Here is a 25,594-nt window from a genome sequence, read left to right on the forward strand (position 1 = left end):
TTGTAATTGTGCGGAAAGATAAAAACAAACACATTTTGATAAACCAGTCACATCTCTTCCCCTCTCCTGAGAGAGCTCACCAGTGGAGCGAGCTCTTTTCTCCATCTCACTGAAGTAAAAAAAAAAAAAGGGAGAGGGCCTTTGTCTTCTTCTGTCACGTGCAAAATTGTAACAATCACTCTCTTTAGCATCTTTGCACTATGAGTAGACACTAATTTACAATGTAGGCTTGCTGCTGTTTGATTTGATGCATTACAGTAGATAGGCATGCTGGATGATCAATGCTTGGAAGGAAATTTTGGCTTTGGAAAATTAGTTATTTATAGTTACAGACAGTGGTACTGATAACAAGACTACATCACAACCTTTGCCCACATAATAATGATCTCCAATTCATCTTTTGAAAGATACGTTAAAGGGTACCTGTAATTGAAATGAATACAACAAAAAATATTTTCCATGTATTACCAATAAACAAAATAAGTGCACGAACTATTCTATACAGGTCCCTTAGGAGAGCTCTTCTTCTCTGCTTCATTGTCTCCTACGAAACCGCAGAGCCGGACCTGTCGCCCCCTGCGGTCACATTTTTTTTCTGGTTACAATTGTTATTATCCTCTTTTGGTAAACAAAAGAGGTTGCAGCATCTTTAACTTTTCTTGATTTTTTTTAGAGCAACCAAAAGCAGTACAAGTTGGCATTTTAACTGAAAAACCAGGCTAAATGATCAAAAAAGCAGGCCAAATGATTTACTACAATAGAAGACAATGGTATTAGGGCCAAGACAAAAAATACATCGATGCAAAATATGTGCATCGATGCGTCGTCCGAACCAAATCAAAGATGGCGGTGCCAAAGAATAACTAACGTGAGTGGCTCCTCCAAGTTTCAAAAGTACAAGGCAGTGAAGACACGCACTCGTTCGTCTAAGTTATCGATTCCCCGTAACCATCGTATTACCGTGCACACGCACACACACTTAAAATAAAAGGAAAGTTTATTTTTTGTTGGAAAAGCACTTTCTGTATTAGCATTTGGAATTTTGAGTTTAAGAAAAATGTGAGTGGCAGAGTGTATTACTTTAAGTTATTGTTATTTTCATGTGAATTAAGAATTAAAAGATGCATTTTTTTTCAGTAAGTTAGACCTGTGTTTTCAACATAAATCCTAAATTCCGTTGGTTCAGGAAGGACAACATGACAGGCTGCCGGCTCCCACTGCCTCTTTATTTTTTATTGAATGCTACCTCTGACTCTGAACCATTATTTTGTACTGTTAGGAATTTTTGTTTTTTTTTTTTTTCATTTTAGATATGTAAATCAACATGTATAAATTACTTTTAATTAATGGGGAGATAATCAATAATCGAAACGAGCCAAATCAAATCGAACTGGAAAAATGAATTGTTAGAAAAAATAATCGCTAGATTAATCGTTTAAAAAAATAATCGTTTATCCCAGCACTAAATGGGATGTTTACAGGCAGTGGAGCCATGTGACGTCATCAATCACGTGATATCGAGATGGTGGAATACAGGCTCTAAAACTGTAAGTAGTCCCATTTTTAAAAGGCAAATAAATGAATATGGTGCCTAATAATGTGTTTTGTTAGGCATAGATCTTCTATTAAGTAAATTACAAAGATTTTAGGCCAAACTTGTAAAAACAGTGGAGGATCCCTGGAGGAAAACAACAATTACAGCTAGAAATATGCAGACATTCTACAACCAAACAGAATGAAATGCTACCCCTGTCAATAAATCATAATGCTATATATGACTCATGTCAGTGATAAAGCCCACAGGATGGCTGCCCTTTTTGAAATGTTTTAGAAAAATAATTAGCTGATAGAAGATAGCTGTAATGTTTATACTCCACCTTTTAAATTTATTCCCAAATGGTGTGCCAGTTTCGTCTTTTTTTTTTATTATTGTTACAATCAAGCAGCGGCAGCGATACTACTGGCATAACAATTATCTTCCATCCATGAAAGATGAATTATAAAATCAAATCAAATAATTTTTGATGATTTCTACATTACATTTCCTTGCACAACATGTAGTTCTATTAGGAATGAAAATAAAACAGCAGCTGACGTAAACAAGGTTTTTCAGGAAAACCTATTAAAGGAAATTTTCTTTTCTGAGCACTTGACAAGCTGTCACCTATTTCTAGGGACATGCGTTGGCACTGACATTTACTGCAAAATGCATGCCGTCGCACCTTGTTCACTCTTGGGTGTCTACGCAAGACAATGAATAAATAAACAGCGGAAGGCTCACAGATGCACTCCGGCACACATAAGCTGGAACAAACTGCTATCTGTGGCTCCTTTCCTTTTACTAAAACCTTAAGAGGCTAAGAATAGGCAACATAGAACCAAGCCATCAGTGGAAAAAGGACTTTGTTCCAGGCAGAGTTGATGATTCGGGGTTGGTGAGGCAGTAGCTGCTGTTGTGCTTCAATTTAAAATGTGAAAAAATGTTGCAAAAACCAAAAAGATTGAACAAAATTGACTTGTTCAGTGTCATTGGGAAGCAGATTTCTGTGGTAGATTAAAGCTTCTCAATGATACCAATTGCTTATTTTAATACAAGATTGTTTTATAGTTTATTTTATTCATTACCAGAAATGCTGGGAAGACGGTTTAATATGTGATAAAGCTGTGGGGTGCAGTGGAAAAACCACCTCTGCATTACTGCTGAGAGACCTCTAATCTGCGCCAATCAGACGACACCAGTGAACCATTTGTTAGTGAATCGGGAACCAGCAAACGCCCCCTCTTCATTTCGACAACGACTGCAGGCCCGAGCAAAAGCACTGGCAACGGAGCAAAAAAAAAAAGCAAAGGCATGGAGGATGACAGAAATAGCAGGGTGGCGAATAATAGAGAAAAAGTACTGCGGTGTAATTAATGTGGTTGTTGGAGGGGCTGATGCACTGCATGAAGGGAAAAAAGGGCTGCTGAAAAGGAAATTGTGTTTTACAAATTATAATGTAAAACTGAAGAACATTTGTGAAAATAATCACTCGTAAACATATCAAAAGTAGGCGGGAAAACAACAGGTGTTCACAAAACTTTGAAACACAGGAGAGAAATGTAAAAGGAAGACCATCACAAACAGAAACGTAGATGGTACATTTAAATGTCCACTGTCTAGAAACACTGGTGATGTTTCAACTACAGAAGGAGGAAACAGAAAAAAGAGCTGCAGATATCCAAAATGGCGCAGCACTGCGTGGGCAACACTGAGCTGGAGAAGCACTGCAGTCAGAGAGTGAGTGAGTGGAACTGAGAACGATAGCAGCTCGCTCTTCAGTACTTGTTACGTGAGCTTTCGATGTAAGACGGAAGAGAAGCAGTCAGAAGCACACAGCAGGGGAGAAAGAACTGAGAAGAAAAATACACAAAAAATGTGACCAGACACAACGTGTTTGTGTTTTTTGATGGAAATCCCTACTTGACTTAATCAAAATGCCAAACACTTGTTTTCTGCAGATACGGCTGCTCTCTAACACCAAACTACACTCTACAGAATTTGTAATTGTGCCTTTGTATGTGATGTAGCAATTCAATTAGTTGCAATGTCTATTGTATCATGCAGTTAATCAAACTGCTCTATTTTACATTAAAATGAAATCATTATGCAGCCAAACAAGTTTTTTTTTTTTAATTTAGAATTCTCAAAAAAATTATCACAAACCCTTGAAAATAGTGTTTGATTCCTAAATATGTAAAATCACTACCTTTGATCCCCTGTAGTATAAAGAAGTTTGGAAAATCCCATTATAATCAAAGCAAAAGTTAAATTAATTATGATTTCAGGGTTTTGCTATTTATCAATGTGCAACTTTCCAACAATGGTAACTCGGACAGATGGGTAAATCTTTTTACTTTTGACAACAAAAGCCAAGATTATATGAGCATCATCAAAAGACACCTTAAAGGGTACTTATACTCGTCATGATTACAACATCAATTGTGTTCTATATATTTCTCGTAAACAAAAGAGGCATCCATCAGTTCGAGCCAGAGAGGGATGCATAATGCTTCTGAGAACAATGATCATCATATTAGAGAGGTTTCGAGGAGGAAACTATCGCCAGAGATGTGACGGCAAATCCAGAGTGGCTATGCTCCGTAGGGGAGGTTTTGTAGGGAACGCACGTATCCATGCATGACATCTATAGATCTATAGATATTCTGTCCATTGACGGGAGGACAGGCCATTACCTTTGAGGACCAGCACCAGACGTCCTGAGTAGCTGCTATTTAGCACCTATAAAAGGATAGCTCTTGATGTACTATAATATGTAAACAGCTGGAGGTGTGGCAACCCTCATCAGTGAAGATTAAGGCAGGGACATTGACTCAGGTCAAAGATTAACAGCCATGCTCAGCTAACTGCCATCTTGTTCTACTTTGGTTCACTTTGTAGGGTATGCTGTCAGATTGAGACAACAGGTTGTATGAGATATATCGATAAGGGGTGGGTTGATATACTGAGTTCGCGATCCGATAATTGTTTTTGCGATAACAATACGATAAAATAATTTTGTTGGAAAAACATGCTTTTATCTGACTTTAACTCTGGGTATGAGCTTTTAAACTCCATAGGAGTATAAAACAGGAAAAAGGTGGAGCACCTTTCTACTTCCTCTGAGTGTTGTTCACAAATGAGGGAAGGATGGAGCGAAAGATTGACAAGTGGATTGGTGCGTGTCTGCAGAGTCTGCACTGATCAGCTTAGCCAAAAGGCGAGACTCTCGATTTACCAGTCAATCCACGTTGCTGCCGTCACCTATGGTCATGAGCTTTGGGTCATAACCAAATTAACAAGATCACGGGTACAAGCGGCCAAAACGAGTTTCCTCCGTAGGGTGTCTGGGCTCTCCCTTAAAGATAGGGTGAGAACAACGCTCAGTGATCCAAGAGGGGCTTAGAGTAGACCTAATTAGTATACCAACTGGATGTCTCACCAGAAGGAGACCCCGGGAAGAGCTGGACGATGTGGCCAGGGGGGAGGGAAGTCTGGGCTTCCCTGCTAAGTACGCTCCCCCATGACCAGACTATGGATAAGTGATGGCTGAATGAATGGATGGATGAATGGAAAAAAATATAAGATAAACAATATCTTGTTGCACAATAACCGTCCAAACTTTAATATCTACCCCTTAAGAGATGCAACTCTATTACAAGAGAATAAATTACAGTGCGCCCAGAGCCTTTAATCAACACGATTGTTATGAGAGAAAAACATTGTTGCACTTGTGATGATGCAAAGCCAAATGAAGTAGTTGCAATTAAGTACAGAAGTCAGTGTACATTTGATATATTCTTTGTGAAGAGGAATTATTTAAATGTGAGATGTCTCTTATGTAAATCAAGTAAAAGTTGTCTATAGCTGGTTGCCCTGTGCAGTGAATATAGAGACAGGAAATCCTGTTTCCTCCTGTTGCTTTCAGACCAAGGATCTGAGCCACAAGGAAGCAGTCTTATGTTCCTACAGGAAATATAACTGGGCCACTTCCTGCTTCAGGTTGGACAGTGAAACCAACTCATTTCAAAGAAATGACTTAAAACAAAGCAGTGCTACAATATTTCTCAACAGATTGATACAGAAATGTAACACTACTTTGCTGGTTTTACAGCAAAAAATCTGTATACTATGTTTTCATGTTTTAACAAATCTAAGAAACAACTGTAAAAGTGGGTTTTAAAAAAAATCAAATATCACTTAAACCATTCATTTGACAGTACACTGAAACAAATCCACTTTAACCAGTTACATCTGTATAATGATACACTGCAACAATCATCTGACAAACCATGTAGTTGACCTAATGACCTTTAACGTGTACCAAGCGCCTGAAGGTTTCGCCTACACATACACCATTCTGGCCAAGATCTGCTTAAACAGGATACACATGTCGGCTTTAATAGACACCAAGTGCCATAGTTTACTCTCAGGTCATTTAAAAAACCCACAGATTGCAAAAAAGGTGGTTGTAGGCAGACGATGTTGCCCAATTATAGATAAAAAAGATGACGGGGAACAAGGTGAGCTGGTGGAATAGACCTAATGAGGATGGGCTAGGCTCATTTGTGGCCACAACAGAAATGTTTGATTGGAAAGGGAGGCAGGAGCGGCGCGGTAAACTGGGAGAGCGAGCGGCAGAGACTCAAAGTGAGAAGGATTAAGTCCTCACTCAACGGTGAGAGCATGTGGGTGGAGATGAGATGCCGAGACTGAAAGTGGGAAAGAGATGGATCCAGTGAAAATGAGTGAGTTGTCAGTCCATCGAGTCAACTATCCTCTCACTCTCCTCTTTCTCCACCCATCTATTCACCCATCTCACTCACTGCAACGGCTCTAGAAGGCAGCGCTGAGGGAACGAGCCGCAGTGATTTAAACCTCGTATCAAAAAAAGAACAATAACAAAACCTGAAAAATGCATGACATAACTAAAGGCTTCTGTTCTGTTTCCAAGACTGGCAGTTCAGTGCACTGTGTTACTATTGTTTATCCTCTAAACTTGAATGTTGGTTACATAATGTCTCAGTAGAAAATGCTTGCACACAAAGAATCTTTTTATTCATTATAAAAAAAATAAATAACAGAAACATTCAAGGTGAGAAATATTACTAATGATGGTGTTTTATTGAGGTCAGTGTGTGACTCAGTGCCATCTGAACCGACATTCACTATCCAGAACGTTTTCTCAAAAACAACAAACATCTTTTTTTAAACTTTCATGATCACCATGTTTTGTAACGGCTCATGATCATCACTTTAGAAGTGCAAGCTAAATATATAAACAAAAAAGACCAAGTTGCTCCAAATGTTGGATTAGCGCTCTGTGAGGTAGCTTTGTCCATTGACATAAAGCAATAAAATCAAGACCATATACTATTCAAAATTAAACATTTTACCAAATCAATCTTTAGATAGACTTGAACTTTGACCAGATTAAAAAGGCATTTGCTTGGTTGGCATTTCACTTAATTGTGAGCACCAAAGACATCAGATCCAAAAGTATTTTTTTAATTACTAATATCTGTATGCCTAGATAATAGAAAACTATACAAAAAACACAAGTTACTGTTGAACTTGTGAAACAGTTTCTGGAATTCATTTACAAACTTTTCAAGGCCACAAAATGGTTGATAAGATCTATATTGTTGAATTTCAAGAGTCATGGGAGGATAAAGGGAAAGTTTGAACCTCTAAAACATTGAGAAACGAAAAACAAGGAGGATTTCCTCTGGCAGTTTAAGAACATGAATGAATGACAAAGTCAGAGTTTCTTAATGGACCTGATTAAATGCATGTCTGTGACTGACCCATCAAATATTTGCATCCGTGTGCCCCAAGTAAGCAACAGCTGAACAGGGTAATGTTAATGTGCATGAGAGAAACAAACTGAAGAACATTTAGGGAATTTTTTTTTCCTGAAATTACGACAACTTTTGATCTATCAAATGGTATTGCTCTCTTCATTGTTGTTCCAGTTCCTCCATTTATAAAATATCAACCCATATGATGCTTGTTTTGTTTCGGGGCATCGCTCTTACTGAGGGACCGTAACTGAAATACAATTATTCTTCATGAACTGCTTTTTATTTCGGTTTCCTCTCCCTCCCCCTCATGCTTTTGCAAGTGTTGTATCTATTATGTGTGCGCGTGTGTGTGTGCGTGTGTGTGCGTGTGTGTGTGTGTGGGAGGGAAGCAGCCTAGCAGGCTGGGGGAGGAGGTGAGAGAGGGAAAAAAAAAAGAGGTGAGAGAGGAAAAGAAATACACAGAGAGAAAGGCAAAGCGTTTCCTGGAACAAAACATTCCGTTTCAAACAGCAAGATGACTGGGTCTGCCTACCCACAAGTTTTTTTTATATCCAAGTAAATAAATCTTTTTTTTCCTCGTCACATGGCCCAGGTTCGACATATTGAGTTGTTGTCACATTTACGCTTCTTGGACATCAGCAACTGTAGATGTTCTTATTTGCTTTGCACAATCGAGCTTCATTAGTAGTTACTAGACAGACCATCTGTCCATAGTCTGTACACTGCAACCCTTGACTTTAAGCAGGTGGCTTCAACTCATCTAGTGCTTTAGAAAATAAATACAATTTCTGAAAGGTATTAAAGCAGAACTAGGTAATTTTTCACCTTAATAAATCCTTCTCGTAGTCCCTCTGAGGGTAATACAAGTGTTTATGGGGTGACAGGGGGGTCTTACATTCCCCCTGCTGTCTCTGGCCAGAAAACCACACTTACAACTTTCCCTGCTTCCGGACCGGTACCAGTCTCGTAGCTCTGTTATTGTTCTCGCAACAAGACAGTACTGCTTCACGACAGCCCAATACACACTCAAGGTGTTTCCAAACCAAACGTGACTGTAGCGACTGCAGTCACTTCAATCGCCCGTGATGAGTTGCTTGAACACAGTGGTGCTTTTTGGTCACTCCATCACTTCATCACTCCAGTGACGTCATTACTAAGGATGTCCCGATACAACTTTTTCACTTCCAATACGATGCCAATATTGCAGCCTTGCATATTGGCCAATACCAATATCGATCCAATACGATATCAGCACAAATCATACATACTTCTATTACTCATTTTGTAGTGTGGAATGTTAGAAAAGGCTTGATCAAGTGATGTTACTCAAACAGAGAACAATAGTCAACAAAGGTAGGTATGAGGAAAAACTGACCCAATTATTATTAACCAATTGGTTACATACATTTAAACCTTCAACATAATATTGAAGAATATTTACTTGGATATTAGTTCCCAGTTCTGAGACTTGACTGTATCACATGAGAAATGTAGCATTCCATTGTTCTTTTGTGTTGCTTTGGGGGGCTTGCTGTATCTACACCCTGATTTACATGATGGTAAGCCAAAGGGCAAGTGTGAACATCGCCAGCCAATCGCCAGCAACATGCTGGGGTTCGGGGGTGAAAAATCCAAGAAGGTATCTGTACTGCTTGAAGTTGGTATTGAGTCTTCCCAGAGCATGTTAACTGGCAGCATGGAGAGCAGCATGCTGTCTTCGGTCCAGAATTATCCCAGCTTCCTACCACCTGCGTGTGTGTAGGGGCTGGTTGGTTGTAAGATTTTAATTGTGACTAACTTAGAATAAAAGATAATTAGAAATAGTCATGTTATCTTTCCTTGAAGTTGATCATCAAAGACCTGGCAAGGTAGAGGTAATAAAAACCTTACAATATCTACAGTGTTCTACACTTGAATGAATATAATATAATATATATCGGAGATTTTAGATGCAGTCCGATAAAATCCGATAAACAGGGGAGACAACTGGCTGATCAGTTATCATAAACAGCACTGCTTTTATGGTATAAATGTTCAACATATAGAATTACTAAAGTTTGAGTTCACTCAGAATGTAGGCCTCCCGCTGCCCGTCTCACTGTAGCGGCAGGGAGGAGCTGCTGCCTCGGGGGTGCAGAGTGTTTACGACAGTAACATAACTAAAAGGGACCTTTAGGGAAAGTTACATAGTTCTGCTTTAACCAAAGAAGGACATTATAAAAATACTTAGAATAAATTATCATTTAAAACATTCATTTAGGGATAATTTGTTATAACGCTAGTAAAACCCAGTGTTATAATGAAAACTGTAAAGGAATGAGAGAAACATCATGTGGAGCAGTGATGGTCTGTGGCTTCCTGTGTGCCATTTGCATGTTCTCCCTTAGCAAGCAGGGTGTAACACTGGCATAAACCATGTTGGGCTTTAGTGCTACATGACCCCGAACAGGCTAAGCAAGTTTTGAGCTGTGTTTTTTTATGACAACAAATTGATATAGGAATAACAGGAAAAACTGCTGTTTTACTTACAAATGATTGAAGTTTCACATTACAGCCAATGAACTTCAAATCTTTTGGGTGAACCTGAAAGGAAAAAAAGGATTTAATCAAAAAAGTGGCATAAAAATGTAGAAGTAAACATTATTGTCAGGTTTAAGTGGAGGGTTTATTACAAACTGCTGTTATAAGTGCAGCAAAGTCCCTAGCACAGTCTGATGTTGATGGAAAACTACAGTGCACTAAGAAAAAAAAACATGAACCCACTAAATCACTGTGCTGATAGCTGCAGCATCATTAAAAAAACTGCGAGCCTCAAAAATGCATTACTCAAACACTGTAGTGTTCAATCATTTTTCAAATGTGTTTTATCCTGCACATGGTCTGATGGTGCCTTTACCAGATAGAATTAATCTGCAACTACCCTTAAAGGTATTGTGGACGATGTTTAAAAAAGAAACGCCCTCTCCACATTTTGACGTGTGCGGGAGAGCGTGCACGAGCCCCGTTTTCCTCGTGCACAGCTCTGTTTACAAGTTGGTATGGACATCGGTCATACAAGCTTACCTTACAAAAGATTTGCACTTTTCCCACTATGTCAGACTCGCCACCGGTAAGTGAAAATCCATTTTCAAAGGACCCGGTGCACACCGGGCACGAGCACGAGCACATAAGAAGGCCTTTCGTAAACATGATTGACAATTAGGAGGACCAATAGTCTTGATGATCCACCCGGAAGCTAAACATCGTCTACAATACCTTTAATATAGCTTATTTAGAAGTCAATGGCTTACAGTTGCACTTTGATAAATAAACCTGGCTCTACTCAATAAGTCCAAAATAATGGATTCAAAAACTAAGGCTGTGTGCAAGCTGCTAAAAAATGTAGGTTGTTCAGACACTGCATCAGGGAGATATGCGCGCCACACACGCACGCACACGCACACGCACGCAGTGGGTTAAAATTAAAATAAGGTTCAAGTGTTACCTGAGCCAGCTATTTACAGAAAATAAAGCCAAAAGATTAGATTAAAAAACAATGTTGTCAGCTTACTCTTCTGTCTGCCAGTCTGTGAGGTTTCAAGGACAGGGGAAGTGATTTTGTAAGAGTGTGGGAATATAAAAACTCAGCTTTGCACTCAAAAAAAAAAAAAAAATCGACCTTACTTTAAATATGGATGCATTTAACTGCAAACCTCAGTGTTTGTTAAAAAGTCTAATTTACAAAATCCACGTTCATGTGATTTAGTTATTCACCAATGTGTGAAAGAGATGTTTCAACTCCAATACCACGTTTGTTTGCATTTCTAATCAATGCAATAAACAACTCCAACTTCAACAGCCATGGCTGTTACAAACCACAAATGCTATCTCTTGACCATTTGTTTTGACAGGTATTACAAACACATGCTATGTGGTCTAGGCTTAATCTGATTTACAGCTGAACTGAAAGTACACTGCCAAAAGGCAAACACAGTAACACACACAAGAAAAAAGACCTGACTAAGTGGTAAAAAGTAACAAGTGCAAGATATACAAGTATTTACTATTTCATCACGCTAGTGGACTTACCATTCATTCAGACTGACAATGAGCGAAGGTCTTTTTGTATTTAAAAAAAAAGTGTTTAGCAACACAAAATGATTAGCCAAAATATTGACATCATGACATAATTCTCTATTTGGTGACATTTCTGTCAAAAATTCAATTGCCTTGATCAATGTATGTAAGCATGTAGGCTTCATAGCTCAATAAATTTAAGAGAAAAGAAAAGATGGAAAAGGCAAGCTTGGAAATGTCTCAAATGTTTGTTTTTAAGATAAAGATAACCTTTATTAACCTTTTCGATTTTCACTGTAAAATCTCTTTTTGGCATTGTCGTAGAAGTTTTGTGCATTTCATAGTGGGATGTGGAGTCCTGTAGGCGGTTGCATTGAAGTGTTTTTTCCTTAATTTACTTCATGAACCCAGAAATCAGAGTAATATTGAAGTAAAAACACTTCTATGCAACCGCCTACAGGACTCCACATCCCACTATGAAATGCACGAAACATTCACAACAATGTCGAGCAAACAATCAGTGTATCTACACTACAAATTTTTCTTGTAAAAAATAATTTCACTGATTGGTTGGAGCCATTCTTAGCTGACGAACACAACAGTCGATCAAAGAGCCGACAGAAACTACAAGGTTCTATGATTTATGATTTATCATACAACTTAGTCTCTATAATAGCCATTCTTAATTGTGACCAAATATATGACTGAAACCAATTCAGTAACAACAAGCTACATTATCAACTGTTGGAAATTGTATTGCTGCTTGTTTTCCTTTAAACTGTGCAAATTGTTCTTTATCTTTATTTGGTCTCTATCTGACTAAACTTCTTGTGAGCACTGCCATCTTTTCATATGCCAGGATTTCAGTGCGTCCCTGGAACTCATGGTCTGTTTAAGTGGGCAGTCATCCAACCTAATGAGGCCTGCTAATGGTGATCATGTCAGTCATTCTTCTCTGTGCAAACTGGAACACATGCACTTGGTTGCATGGTACACACACACACACACACACTCACTCACTCCATTTGCTACAACCCACAGTTGTTTAGTTTGTAAATGAACAAAAATAACTGAAGCACAAGTCAACTATGTAGCCAAACCTCTGTTTGTGCTCAGAGTCTTCAGACAGAATCTTATCTTTCCTTGCGGACAGAATGCAATGATCTGTGCGTGTTGGCTCAGACTAGTGTGATCTGTTTATTGGACATCAGCCCACGCGTGGCAAAGGTACTTTACGAACTGACAAACTTGGGAAGCAACAGAGAGGAATAATTCCTGATGCGTGTCTGATACATAAAACTGCTATTTACCAACCTGTGTTGAAGAATCACAGGTCAGCTGGCTGGAAGAATGAAGGTGTGAAAATGTATCTAAAAAAAAGCAAGTATTTATGTTAAAGCACCAAACTGAACAGCCCAATCCTAATGCATTATAGCAATGCTCAGAATTACAACTTAAACTATATCATCTCACATGTACTAATTCCTTATGATAATATTCTGAGGTTTACTTTTGACATTTCCCTGCCTTTTAACATGATGCCATCCTTGTACAATTAAGCAAACTTAAAAATGTAATGGATAAACAATCAAATACCTCATGGTTCAAAGAAAACATATTTCTGTTGTAGTCGTAGCACTTGCGTTTGACAAATTCCAAGTATGACTAATACAGCCAATGGTCTCAGAGAATGTGCACTCTGGCTGGCTTTGTTTAAGGAGACAGCCTTAAGATACAAATCATGCTGTGGGATTCTTGATTCAGGCAGATTTGAAGCTTAAATTGCAGGTCGTAAAAACAGGAAATGTCCAGATGTCTGGCCGAGCAAGAAAGTCGAGAAACAATCAAGCACGTCTGGAAAAGAAAGTTCAATTTCTGCGTCCAGACCAAACCTTTTTAGAAATGTGAAAACCAGTAGTATGGGCTACATCAGTCAAAAACTACCAGTCAAAAGATACTGAGTTTAGAACAAAGAAGTAGGACCTTTGGCATTGGCTTCTTGAAATGTGAGTAAACAGAAAACACACACACACGCACAACTTGGTAATTCATCTAATGCAGCTCTTAGATTTCATTCACATTTTTTCTGTGCACCTTTACATTGCCACCTCTTTTCAGAAAAATCCTTTGAACTGAAAGAGTAATGAGCACCTTTTCAGTACTTTTTATGTAACCACTCTAACTATGCCTATGATCTAGTTCTAACATGATGATGCTCAATGTACAACAAGACCAAACTAAAACCAGCACTACACCAGTATAAAATCATAGATGCTGCACAGCAATGGTCGGGAACTGGCAATTTTAGACAAATTTAAGCAATTCTGAGCAACACACACAGTGTCGGAAGAATGAAGATATATATGTAAAAAACTAAAAAGATGGCACTCTAATGTGAATTTTACATCAGTTGAGGCTTGAACTACATTTCTGGCAGAAGAGGAAATGCCCTATGTCACTGAGTTAATTAGCAAGAGACGACTCTGTGGTACATCCATTTAAAACTTCTTCCATCACATTATAAGAATTCTAAAGCTGTAATAATTAGTCAATAACTAAATGAGTCAAACATATACCAATAATTGATCAACAACTATTTCATAACAGAACACCCTTTGTGTCACTGAGCTAATTAGCACATAAAAATGTCACCTGTAGCTACACTTAAGGCTCAAACATACTCGAGAGGACTCCGAACGGACTGTCCACTCTCCTCAGAGCTTACATACTCAGGCGCACCGAGCTTACATACTCAGGCGCACCACGTAGTAGTTTCCATTACAATCCTGCATTTCCCACAATTATTTTGCACCATATTTGTTTTATTAACTTTTAAAAATGGGACTACTTTACCTATTTTGAGCCTGTGCGCTGCCATGTTGAAAATTTGGTTTAGATCGACTTTTTAAAAATATTACTAATTTTTTGAGCAACCCTGAGCTAAGGCAATCTGGCATGGGCCTAGGGGTGTGAAAAAAATTGATTTCACGATATATCGCGATTTTTTGGATGCCAATTTCTTTTTTATTTAAAAAAATCGATTTTTAATTTTTTTTTTTTTCTTATATTCAATCAATATTTTTGTGTATATGTACAATATTTCAGTGGTGATTACAATGCTTTCAATGTGTTGCAATGGTTATTTGATGCACTTTATTTTATGATGATTCTTTTTTTCAGTGAAAATGTGCAAAAACACTAACAATAAATAGGATGTTTTGAAGCAAATAGTTGACTCAATTTGTCCTCTGAATGATCAATATCTTCTGATGAACATATACAGCAACTTGATTTTTCATCTCTACGTTTAATTTGATATTAACTGGCTAGAATATCGCGATAATATCGTATTGTGGTCCAAGTATTGCGATACGTATCGTATTGCAACATCCATTCTTGAAGAAGAAGAAGAAGGAAAAAGAAGAAGGAGAAGGAAGAAGAAGAAAGAAGGAGAAGAAAAAGGAAGATGAAGGAAGAAGGGTAAAATGCCTTATAGTTGGAGTAGGAGTCATCGTATTGTGGGAAAGAAAGGCTGTTGGAAACAGAAGTAAGCAAGAAGGAAATCTCTTTGAAACCCAGTGAAGGTGTCTTCCAAAGTTTGGACTACCTGCAGAACCGTGCCGAGAAGCTAATATTCTGTGGATGTCGTTTCACAGCTACTTCAAAGTCTCTGTTAAGCAGCCATGTGCTACTTTATTCTTTTGCCACAAATCTTCTCTTTCAACACATTTCAATCCATCTTCACTTTTGTGGCCAAGCAACTATCACCTGCTAGCTCTTCACATTCCTCCGTCATGGAGACTTATGGCTCAGTTTTTCTCTCCCACACTGTGAAGGAATTTGGGGGGGAATCGGCACTGGCGAATTCACTGAATCAAATGCATTTGTTGGTAAACCGTATTCAGAAACCATAGCCTGGATTACACTGGACTCTAGCTGCTGCTTTCTAGTCTGTAAAACTGGCAGGAGTACAATTAGCAGGCACAGACATCCATTGTGAAAATTGAAAGGCCGAGCTCACTTGTTAGGAATTGAGCTGCCAGAAAGTAGTCACCCAAAACCCACAAGAGCCCATCTCTACTATTGCCATGGAAACAGTCATTAGGTAAGCAAGTTGATGATACTTTTGTATTTGACCTATGTAGCAATTAAAAGATAGCTTTGAGCAATCACAGTGTATTGCCTATCGTTTTAGCCACATAATATAACAAGTTACATAAAAGAAGAGGAAAAAGAATGAAGGGAAATATGTGTAAAAGGAATCTCTGGCAATTAGCGTTAGACAGATGTGAATTACAGAAACGTGGCAAAGGAGGTGAAAGCAAAGTAGCAGATCCTAAATCTGGCACTGAATTATACCAGACCTAAAGAAAATCAGTCTAGAGGAAGAACTTAGTGAGCTTAGAGAACAGCTGTTAGTTATGGATATTAGTTCAATCATGCTGCAAGAGATGGGAAAAGATTTTAACAACTGAAAAAGCAATTCGGTCAATTCAGTCCAGTAAATTTACAAGGATTCATTTTCAAACTAAAATAGATTGTTTGAAAAGGAGAACATTTTATGTTGTTTTATATTCCTGACAAAATCACAGTGAACTAGAGGCACTAAGGTATTTTCCCCCTTTCACACTTATTTATAGGAGTGTAACAATATCTCGTTACGGCGATATATCGCAATATTTTTTCGCACGATCGATTATTGATATGCTCGCGCTAAGTATCAATTTAAAAAATAAAATATATATTTTTTTTTTTTTGTTTGGATGTAAGATTTATTTTATTTTCAAAACTTTTTCTGCTTTTAAAAAAAAGTTTATTTTTTCACTTAATCTTTTTTTTCTTATGTCATAGATTATCATAGATTGATTTCTGACCAATATATTGATAATCGCAGTATTGTCATATCACCAAGATAATCATTATCGTGAGCTTTGTATCGCGTATCGTATCGTGAGGTACCCAGAGGTTCCCACCCCTACTTATTAACCAGGATAGTTCCATTAAAATCAGAAGCTTGCTTCTACAAGGAAAACGTGGCCACTAGGGCAGCACTACAGTTGAGTACTACTACACACTTGAGATCTTTTTTATTCTTTGAGAAAAAAGCGATACATTTCTTTAGTGTTACTTTCTTTTTTGCTGTATTAAAAAAAAAGTACTTTTTATCAAAACACCTCAAAAACCAAAGGAAGTGCTACATTAAAAATATCGAAGTTAGACAAAACATTAAGAAGTTTTATTTTGAGTTCACAAGTTCAGCAGGAAAAAGCTCCTCCCTCCAGTCGATGAGTGTTTGCACTGTTTTGTGAGGAAGTGCTGTTATCAAAGATTCAGGAATGTGAAGTGTGTCCATGCAGTGTCAAAAATACACACTGGCACCTGATGCAGGCTTTGGAAGACATTAACATTTAATTGTTGTGCAAGCATTTTTCATTAAAGCTCAAAGCTTCTGTGGAGTGCAAGCCTTCGCAACGTCCAAAGTCGTAAACCTTTACTAAGGCTTGACAACTAAAACATGCTTTACATTTTTTTTCCCTCAATGACCACGGTACATGATGTTTTTTAATTCAGACATCTTATTCCGAATTAAATTATTCGAATTAAAGTGTTCTGCATCATGTTTATATTTAAATAGTAATTCCCAATTGAGGTTTACATAAAAAATGGTTTATTTGGCTTTATTCAATTTCGCTTTAGGTCTGGGGGTTGGGAAGGGTTCTGATTGGAGAGGGAGCAAACGAGACGTATTCACGTCTAATCGGGAAAAAAATACAACAAACCTTTTCTTTTTGGCTACAACAAAGAAGACCACATGAAAACTGTTAATTTGATTGTAGTTTTAAAGTAGCAGCTCGACAATAACACAGGGTTTTGCTTTGCTCCAAGGAGCAGAAGAGAGATAGAGCAGCAAAGAACTGAGATAGAAGTCCGTACTTTGGTCAATCAAAACCAGCGGTTAATGCAACAGCTGCTCTACCTCCAATAAATAACTTTATACTGATCTGCGCATCATTAGTGAAGCTCTAGTAGTTGTCCTGTCAAGTATTTATAACAAAGACATAACACTCCATGCCCGGATGAAGATGTTCCGTTTGCCATGGTCCATGTGTGTAATAAGTCCATGTGTCCATGTCCGCATGTTAATGCCTCCATTCATCCACTCTTTTCATTATATCCATGTCTTTTAAGGCTCTTGTTAAATAAATAGTCTCAGCTGGCCGCGCATGCGCAGAATGACCGGAATTAACTTAAAGCGGAATTAAGCATTTACAAAAAAGAGGAATTATTTAATCCGGAATTAAAACCGAATAAACCAGCCACCTAATTCAGATTTAAGTTTCATTCAGAATTAAATTAGCATTTTTGACAGTGTTTACAGGGTCAGTTTAACGAGGAATTAACTTATATTTTGAATTAAAGAGGAATTAAAGCTCCCATGTAAACGTGGCCAATGTCCGTCTATTCACCTAAATACTCACGTTCACACCATAAACAACAGCAGCGACAGGATCACAGCCATAGAGCTACAACACCATGGAGATTCCACCCTCTCCCTCTCAATGCCTCCTTGGTAATTTAGGTTTTTTCCTCTCCTGTAGTTTTGCAATGTTCTTGGACACTTTCCCTTTCTAACAAAAGCTGTGGCTTTTTTTTTAATGTGGACTAGCAGTCCTAGTAGACACAATGATGCATTTTAGGATAGAAGAAAACATTTTAAAAAATAAAAGGATAGAAGAAAGACACACACCACTGCACTGTATAGTGATCTGACAGCTGACAGCCTGTAATCTTTTTGTAAGACAGACTACCAACAAAATGTTTGCCGACTGTGCAAAACCGCACAGGCTATTAAGTGGCACTGGGTTGGTGACCCAATTGTTGAAAAGGGCAAGTGTTGGCTCCCAAAGTGCAACAATAAGCTTTTCCACCCAATGACCTTGTGACCGGTTCACCACTCTTCTTTTCTTAGACCACTTTTAACTGCTATATACCACAGCAGAGCAACACAAGTGTAAAGAAAATGTTGCCTTGCTGTCAAATATATCATACCAAAAGATAAGTGACCTGCTGTTCTAATCTGACAACTATTTAGCGCAAACACCAAATCTCCTCTTTGCCAGATATTGGTAGTAATCTGGATCAGTGATCCTCACTATGGTATCATGATCATTCACACTTTGAGAACTTGTAAGAAAATTCTATCCACATTAACAACGCTACAGTAGATCTAAATGTATGGACACCGCTATTTTTTTGAAAAATCTGGATAAAATGCGCAATCTGAATCCGATGTAGATGAAACATGTTGGGATAACCGAGGAACCAACCCAACAAATCAAATTTCCTAAAGAATTACAATTACAAATCGATATATACATTTTTGAAATTCATATCTTTTGAATATCCCTAAACCCCGGCTGCTACCATACCACGTCCTAAACGAAGATGAAGAGAAATAATTTCCACTGTACTGTTTCTGTAAATAAATAAGAAAATGGATCAACATGTATGCCAAGTAAGAGTTTAACAATTATCCTCACGTCTTTTTAAATCTCCTGTTGTTGTTTTGATGACTATTGGAAAGCAGGAAAAAGTATAGCGGATAGCATGTTAATAAGTAAAGCCAAAACAATGCCTTAGAAGTAGAGCCCGACCAATATGGGATTTTGAGGGCCGATACCAATTGGGGGTTTCTGATATCCTAGGCATCTGCTGATACAAGATATATAGATCAACGGCCGATATATTAAATAATGACATTGACATTAGGTTTTACACCGATCTGATCGGCTATATTGTATTGGCCGATATTTTGTATTTTATGCAATTAATGTGATCGGCAATTGTTGTGATGGAACTTTCTGTAGACGCTCCGTTGCGTTGTTTTATCAGTCTCATTGTGTGCTTTACGTGACGCAACTTTATTTCACACACATTTGTGCACAAAGGTGAAAACCTATGAGCAAATGGCAAAAATGTCTCTCGATTGGAGCGAAGCGGCTGAGCATCGGACTTCTTCCCCAGTCTACTGGCTCTCAAAGTGGCGTCTGTGTGTGTTTGTATGTGTGCGCGCACTTGTTTTGTTTATTCAGCCCGAGTGTGTTCAAAGTGAGTCCTAAAGCAGAGCGATGCCTCCCGTTTACTTTCGCTTTCATAGTGGACACTTCTGTCCGTTTCAGTGTAATGGTGGACACAGAAACTTGCATGCATGTGTCATTACTGGCTTGTAAACTTTGCAGTTAATTGAGTGAACTTGTTATTAAATTAATATTTCTCAGCTGTATGTGCAAAAGATGTACATGGTGACGTCACACAAGATTTTGCACAACATTGGACGTCTGTCTCTAAACTTGCTACACAAGTCAACCATTTTATGGTGTAAAATTATGTTTAAATGCCAGTTATTGTCATAAAAAAGGTCAGTGCAATGCAGAGAGTTGAGTCCATCATATCACGTCATTATGTCAGAATTTTCACGAGAGTTGTCATTTCTTTCTCTTTGCCCACCTGTTTTACGGGGAAGGGATATTGTGTAAATGCGTGATATTGTCCCAAAACAAACATGCGAGGGTATATTCCTTGTCATATCGCAATTTCCACATGATTTTTAGGAATAAAAAATAATAAGAATCAAATTGGCAGACAAAATTTGTTTTTGGTGTATGATTTTGTTTAGTGAGATGAAAAACATAAAAATCATTCCACTGTAAACTGTGTTGGATTAACTAGCTTTTAAAAAAGTCATCAACTTCTCAGAATCAAAACGTTTAACAGCTTAAACAATTACATGAATGACATTCTCAAATTGCGTTTTAAAAGCTATCCCTAAGAGCCATGACTTTAAAGATTTATCAGTAGTTTCTATCAATGCCACATTGCTTTTCAGGCAAACACAAAGCTAAGCTTGTATTGATTAGGCTTGTGCAGTTGAGGGACCAATATCTAGAAAGTCACCAGTCATGAGACGATAAGGCAGATTAACAAAATCATATTTCATCATGAGAAAAAGTATGCAAGGGGGTTCTTGGGAAATTTCGAACTTTGGACAACATCAAACGGAGCATTAGAGGAAGAAAAAAAGACCTATTGCTCAGCTTTGTTTGGGGTTCCTGCTGATTCACATATCCAGACTAAAGAAAGGCATGTGGGACTTTTTGCGTTCAAGAAATAAGCAATTAAATTATGAAGGTTGGATAGTCAGAGCTTTATCTTATTAATTAAATTCAAAACTTGACGTAGTCTTGTAATGCTTTACATGAATTGAACAATACTCAGTCCTCTGTTAATGGATGATGCAATCAAAGAAAAAAAGGACATGGACTACACTAATGACTTTTAGGAGATACAACCAATAACTGTCTGTCATGATTGTTAACCAATTATTGTCTGCACTCAAAAAAATTTGTAATCTGAGTTTGAGCAAAATAAGTCAACAAAAGTCTGTTTTTACTGAAAACTGTGAATAAAGAAAAGAATAGCAGGTAAAGAATTATTGTAGCAGTTGAAGGGGGTTATTCTTAGGCAGTTTGCATCACAGCATCTAGTGAATTTATACTTACAGAACTATTATCACAGTTAAACAGCAATCTATAATTTTAATGCTAGTGGACAGTGCCAGAAAAACACAATTTTCTGTTGAATTATAAACAAGATGTATGCACTGGCACAGAAAGCCTCTAATGAAAGATTACGAACACAAAGAGTCAAAAGTAACTGGCCACGTCATTGCCAAGATGAATTTAATTTTAAACTTTCTTCTCAGATGCAAGTGGAAAAACATTTGCTTATTATTTGATCAAAAGCAGAACAAAAAGCCTGTAATTGTCATTCTTGAAACCCCACATTATCATCAAAGCTGTTATAGGAGAGCAATGGCGCTGCCATGGCAACACAGTGCCCAAAAAGAGAGATGTTTGTATTGCGGTTTCATGTCGTGCAGTAGTTTTAAGTTTCACCTTTGACTACACGTGATCTGTGTGTTCTTTGAAGTTAACCTGCTCTCTGACCTGTATGCTAATCCAAACCTGACCAAATTGGAGCAGGTTGACACATCAGTCAGCTTGGCTGATTCTCCTGCACCCATGAGCTCAACAATGCACAACAGCTGGGTTCATCCCGGATTATGCAACACAGCAGCACCCCCGCAGGCCACGGCCCATACCACCACCACCACCCCACTCCTCACCCTTTAGAGCATCGTTTCCTTTTTGCAAGAAGTAGTGAACTGTAAGAAAGTGCAGCAATGATGCACTTTGTGCAGATATTCAAGATAGATTCATACCTGGAGGTATACTTTAGGAGAAAATATCTCATGCATGGAAAGGACAATGCCCAAATAAAAAGTCAGACAAGAATGTTACTGTTTTTCCTGAAATGTGCACCTTTCCAAAATAATAAATATAAATAAACTCTGGTGTAACTGCAGCTTTTCATAGTGTCACTGCACATGCACACAGCTCAAAGTGGTGATTTGATTTAGACCGTGTTTCCTAAATCAATCAGCAATTCCGCTTTTACTTCTCGGAAACAAAATACTGTTACCAAGACTGGCACTCGTTGCCAGGCAACATTAGCTTACCAAGTCTCCTATCAGACTCTCATTCTTTCTAGTGCCTCGAAGTCACTTCAGTTTTTAAAAAATTTAAAGAATTTTCTGGCAGGGAAAAAAAGTTAAATCTTACACAAAATTTTACTCTTTTTTTTTTTTTTTTAGAAAAAGTAAAAATGCTGTTAAGGCTTTCCAGTGTTATGACAGCAGTCAATGGATCAGCATTACGGGTGCATTAGTCCTCGATGACAAATTGACAACAGAAATAGTCGCCGACTATTTCTGTTATCGATCATTGTTGGTTGTAGTCGTCCCACGTCTTTTTTATGCTGTAGAGCTGAACATAATTTTCCATATTATGGAGTGAGTCATCGCACTTTCTACTCATCTCTACTTAGAGTTGCCTGTGCATTACGGTGAATAGTCAGAGACGACAGGTACAGTATAAACACTTTTTGGTGCTCATTTCTTATGAATATATTTTTTCGGTTCTTTCTTAAAAGAGAAATGGAATAGAAGGATGCGTGGATAGTGTGACATTTTGGCTTCATTTAAAATCAAAATGTATAAAGTGCGATTAAATGTCTGTTCTTTAATGCCTCAAAAAACATGAAGTCTCAGAATGAAATGACTGACAACAACTAAATGTAAAAATTAAATATTTGAAAACCAAATGAAATGTCAGCTTTTGAGCACTTACAAGCAATCAATTTTGAAAACACCGCAGTCCTCATCATTCTAATCACTCTCTTTAGGCCTCATTCTGGGGCTGATCAGTAAATCAAATTTTAGTCGATTTTGGTAGCCTCATTTAAATTAACCTGACCTTTGGCAATATTTACATTTAAAATACGGACTCTGCACTATCTAATAGTGTATTTATTCAGTTAGCCGTTGGCACAATTTAAATTCTTGGGTTCATTTTTTAAAATTATTTTTATTATTATTATTATATTTTATAGCTTAATTTTGGACTGTAAACTGTACACATACTGTTTGTTTAAAAGTAGTGCAATAAAACATTTTCTCTAATATGATAAAAAATTCTGAGTACAATATTGATCAAAATAATAGTCATCATTTTGGCCATAATCGTGCAGCCCTACCTCGTTCATCAGACAAATAAACATCTTTCTTTTCAAATATTTTAAATAATTCTGGACTGATCAGTGGCCTTTAAATATATACAAGGATTTATTCTCTGCAAAAATTTAGTTGAACAGATTTGCTGAGATTTCAGATTTATGCATGTTGTGCTTTGAAAGAGAAGCAGACACCTTGTTTTTATCTGTTAAATGTATTTTTGTCTCAGACTTGGTCTTGACTGCCAGACGTCTTGGTCTCGGTACATTCTGGTCTTGGGCAAGTCTTGGTCTCTGACAGTGTGGTTTTGAGTACAACACTAAACACCACCATGAAAGCATGAAGCAGGTCAATGTATTCAGCTTTGTTCATTACCTGCATTTTATACAGATTCCAACACAAATGCCACAAAATAAAAGAAGAAAAACACACAATCATAAACAATGATATTCCCATGTTTCCCATTGAAAATATTTTCCAAGTTACTGAATCTGAATCATTTTGTCGGTGTAAACACAGAACACGCATTACTGTCACTAACCTACAGTTATTAGGGGAAAAAAGGAATGACAGTCCAAACTCTGACCCCCCTCAAAGGTTTCCTTCCCACTGCCGTCAAGAGCCAACAGAGGTATTAGCTTCACATTGTCAGAACGCCACTGGGTCAAAGTGCTGTCGGGTAAATTACCACCATCACCCATTTCAAGCAATCTAGCCGTGTAGCAGAATGCGATGAATTAAACTGACAGGGTGACAAGACAGAATGGGTTAGAGGTGCAACGAGTAGAATGTCTGACATCAATCCACAGAGCCGACATCAACGGGCCAAGGGCAAAGTATCTTCCCAGAAGATATCTACCACTAACTAAAAAGATTTAGTTAAAGTAGTTGAAGGTAATTAACATCCTTATCCAAGAGGCTTCCTTTGTACATTCAGAACTAAATTATAAAATATTTGTGCAAAATGAGAGCATGCTGAATAAAAGGAAAATTAAATCAAACTGAGTAATACATGGCATAATTGGCCTGAAAGAGCAAGATTTTTCATGTAATGTTGTGGAGTTTTCTTTGTGCCATGGCATTATTGATCTGATAACCAAAGACTACATTATTTAGTAAATGTGATATGAGGCTGAGTTGTTTGTGTCATTATGCTTTTCAGGTCATCTTTACTTTTGACTGACACTGCAATTATTTAAAAATTTCCCCTATTCACTTTTACAGTTCACCCATTTCTGCATTCGTTTACCATTTCCATTTAGCTTCAGTTTTTACCTGATCTTATCATTGCTGGCTATTAACCTTTCCAAATGATTTCCAACAGGGTTAATACGGTTAATTGAGTTAAATTTATTCATTTCTATGTGCCCAAAAACGTGCTGAAATCACGCAAGATAAGCGAGATTTTACGTCCATCCATTGGCTAAACTGGCTTGATATTAGGCCTTCCGTTTTATGGCAAAATGTATTATGGACTTTTGTGATGTTTCGAGATTTTCAAGAATTGTCCACATGGTTTAACGTGGGGGATTAAATAGTGTGTAAAAGTGGGATATTGTCTCAAACCATGCATATGAGGGTATATTCCCTGTCATATGGTATTTTTTGCTTGGCTTAAATAAAAAACAAAAAACAAAATAATTACAATAACAATAGTGCCATTTCTGTTTCACACAGAGGCCCTAAACTCACACCGTAAGTGTAAAAGTTGGTTATGACGGCAGTTCAAACATGTGGCTTCAGTTAGTAAGTAAAAGTGACTTTTCTCACACAGAAGAACTTTACATTACTTTCCATAACAAATGCATTTGCAGAGCAGAAGTTTTTGCTAGAAAATCTGTCTTATTGCGCAGCACATAACTTTTATTCGTGTCTGTGAAATAATCATTAACATGTTCAGCCCTGAGTAAATAATTTACCTTAGTAAACAAAAAGGTAAAAGCACACCTCAGCGACAAGGACAAACAGTGGGAGGGGTTTACGAGGTGGTGGGGGACACTGATTTCATTGTTTTCCAATACAATGTTTAGCTTAGACGAAGCCCAAAATGATGAAGTCATTCCTATAGTGTACACAGCTTTCTCATACATTCTTTCAGTACCAGAACATACTAGGGCAACAGTTGAAACTGCCATGGGATAAACCTAGGAAAAAAGATGCATTTTTTTTTTCACCAAATATTTAAGGCTTCCCTCCTACAACATTCGAAATCTGAACTTCATTAAGGCCAAAGAATGGAAATCCCACTCTGGCATGCAAGGCCATCACCTAGCACGCCAAAACACTCCAACGCAGAGGAGTTTCAGTGAGGACAGGATCATGATATTCTACTTTCCTGTTTTTAATTTTGCTTCCTCCACCTGCAGGCCATATTTTCAAAATCTGGGCCAAACAGCTCAGATTTTCACAGGTTTAAAAGCAAACTCCACTGGTCTGTTTAAAGGAGGACTAATCCTTTAATAAAGATCACAGTCAGAGAAGGTGTTAAGATCATCACAATAAATGCAACAAAAACATTGATCCTGTTTGCCCTTATTTTCCTTCTTCTCAATTTACTTCAATAAA

The 25,594-nt window shown here is 37.7% G+C and overlaps 1 protein-coding gene across 3 annotated transcripts in view; it reads right to left on the minus strand.

The window, feature by feature from the left end:
• Window positions 1-25,594, minus strand: part of sipa1l1 (signal-induced proliferation-associated 1 like 1) — an 87,042-nt gene that overhangs the window by 46,012 nt on the left and 15,436 nt on the right. For 2 of the 3 annotated variants that reach the window (XM_028439325.1, XM_028439326.1), the window contains exon 2: window positions 9,871-9,924. The exons of the other annotated variant lie outside the window; for it this stretch is intronic. The gene's annotated coding sequence lies outside the window, so the exon portion shown is untranslated. The remainder of the gene's footprint in view (window positions 1-9,870; window positions 9,925-25,594) is intronic. 3 annotated transcript variants of the gene reach the window in all.

The sequence above is a fragment of the Gouania willdenowi genome, chromosome 24 (assembly GCF_900634775.1).
Source record: "Gouania willdenowi chromosome 24, fGouWil2.1, whole genome shotgun sequence".
Classification (NCBI taxonomy): domain Eukaryota; kingdom Metazoa; phylum Chordata; class Actinopteri; order Blenniiformes; family Gobiesocidae; genus Gouania; species Gouania willdenowi.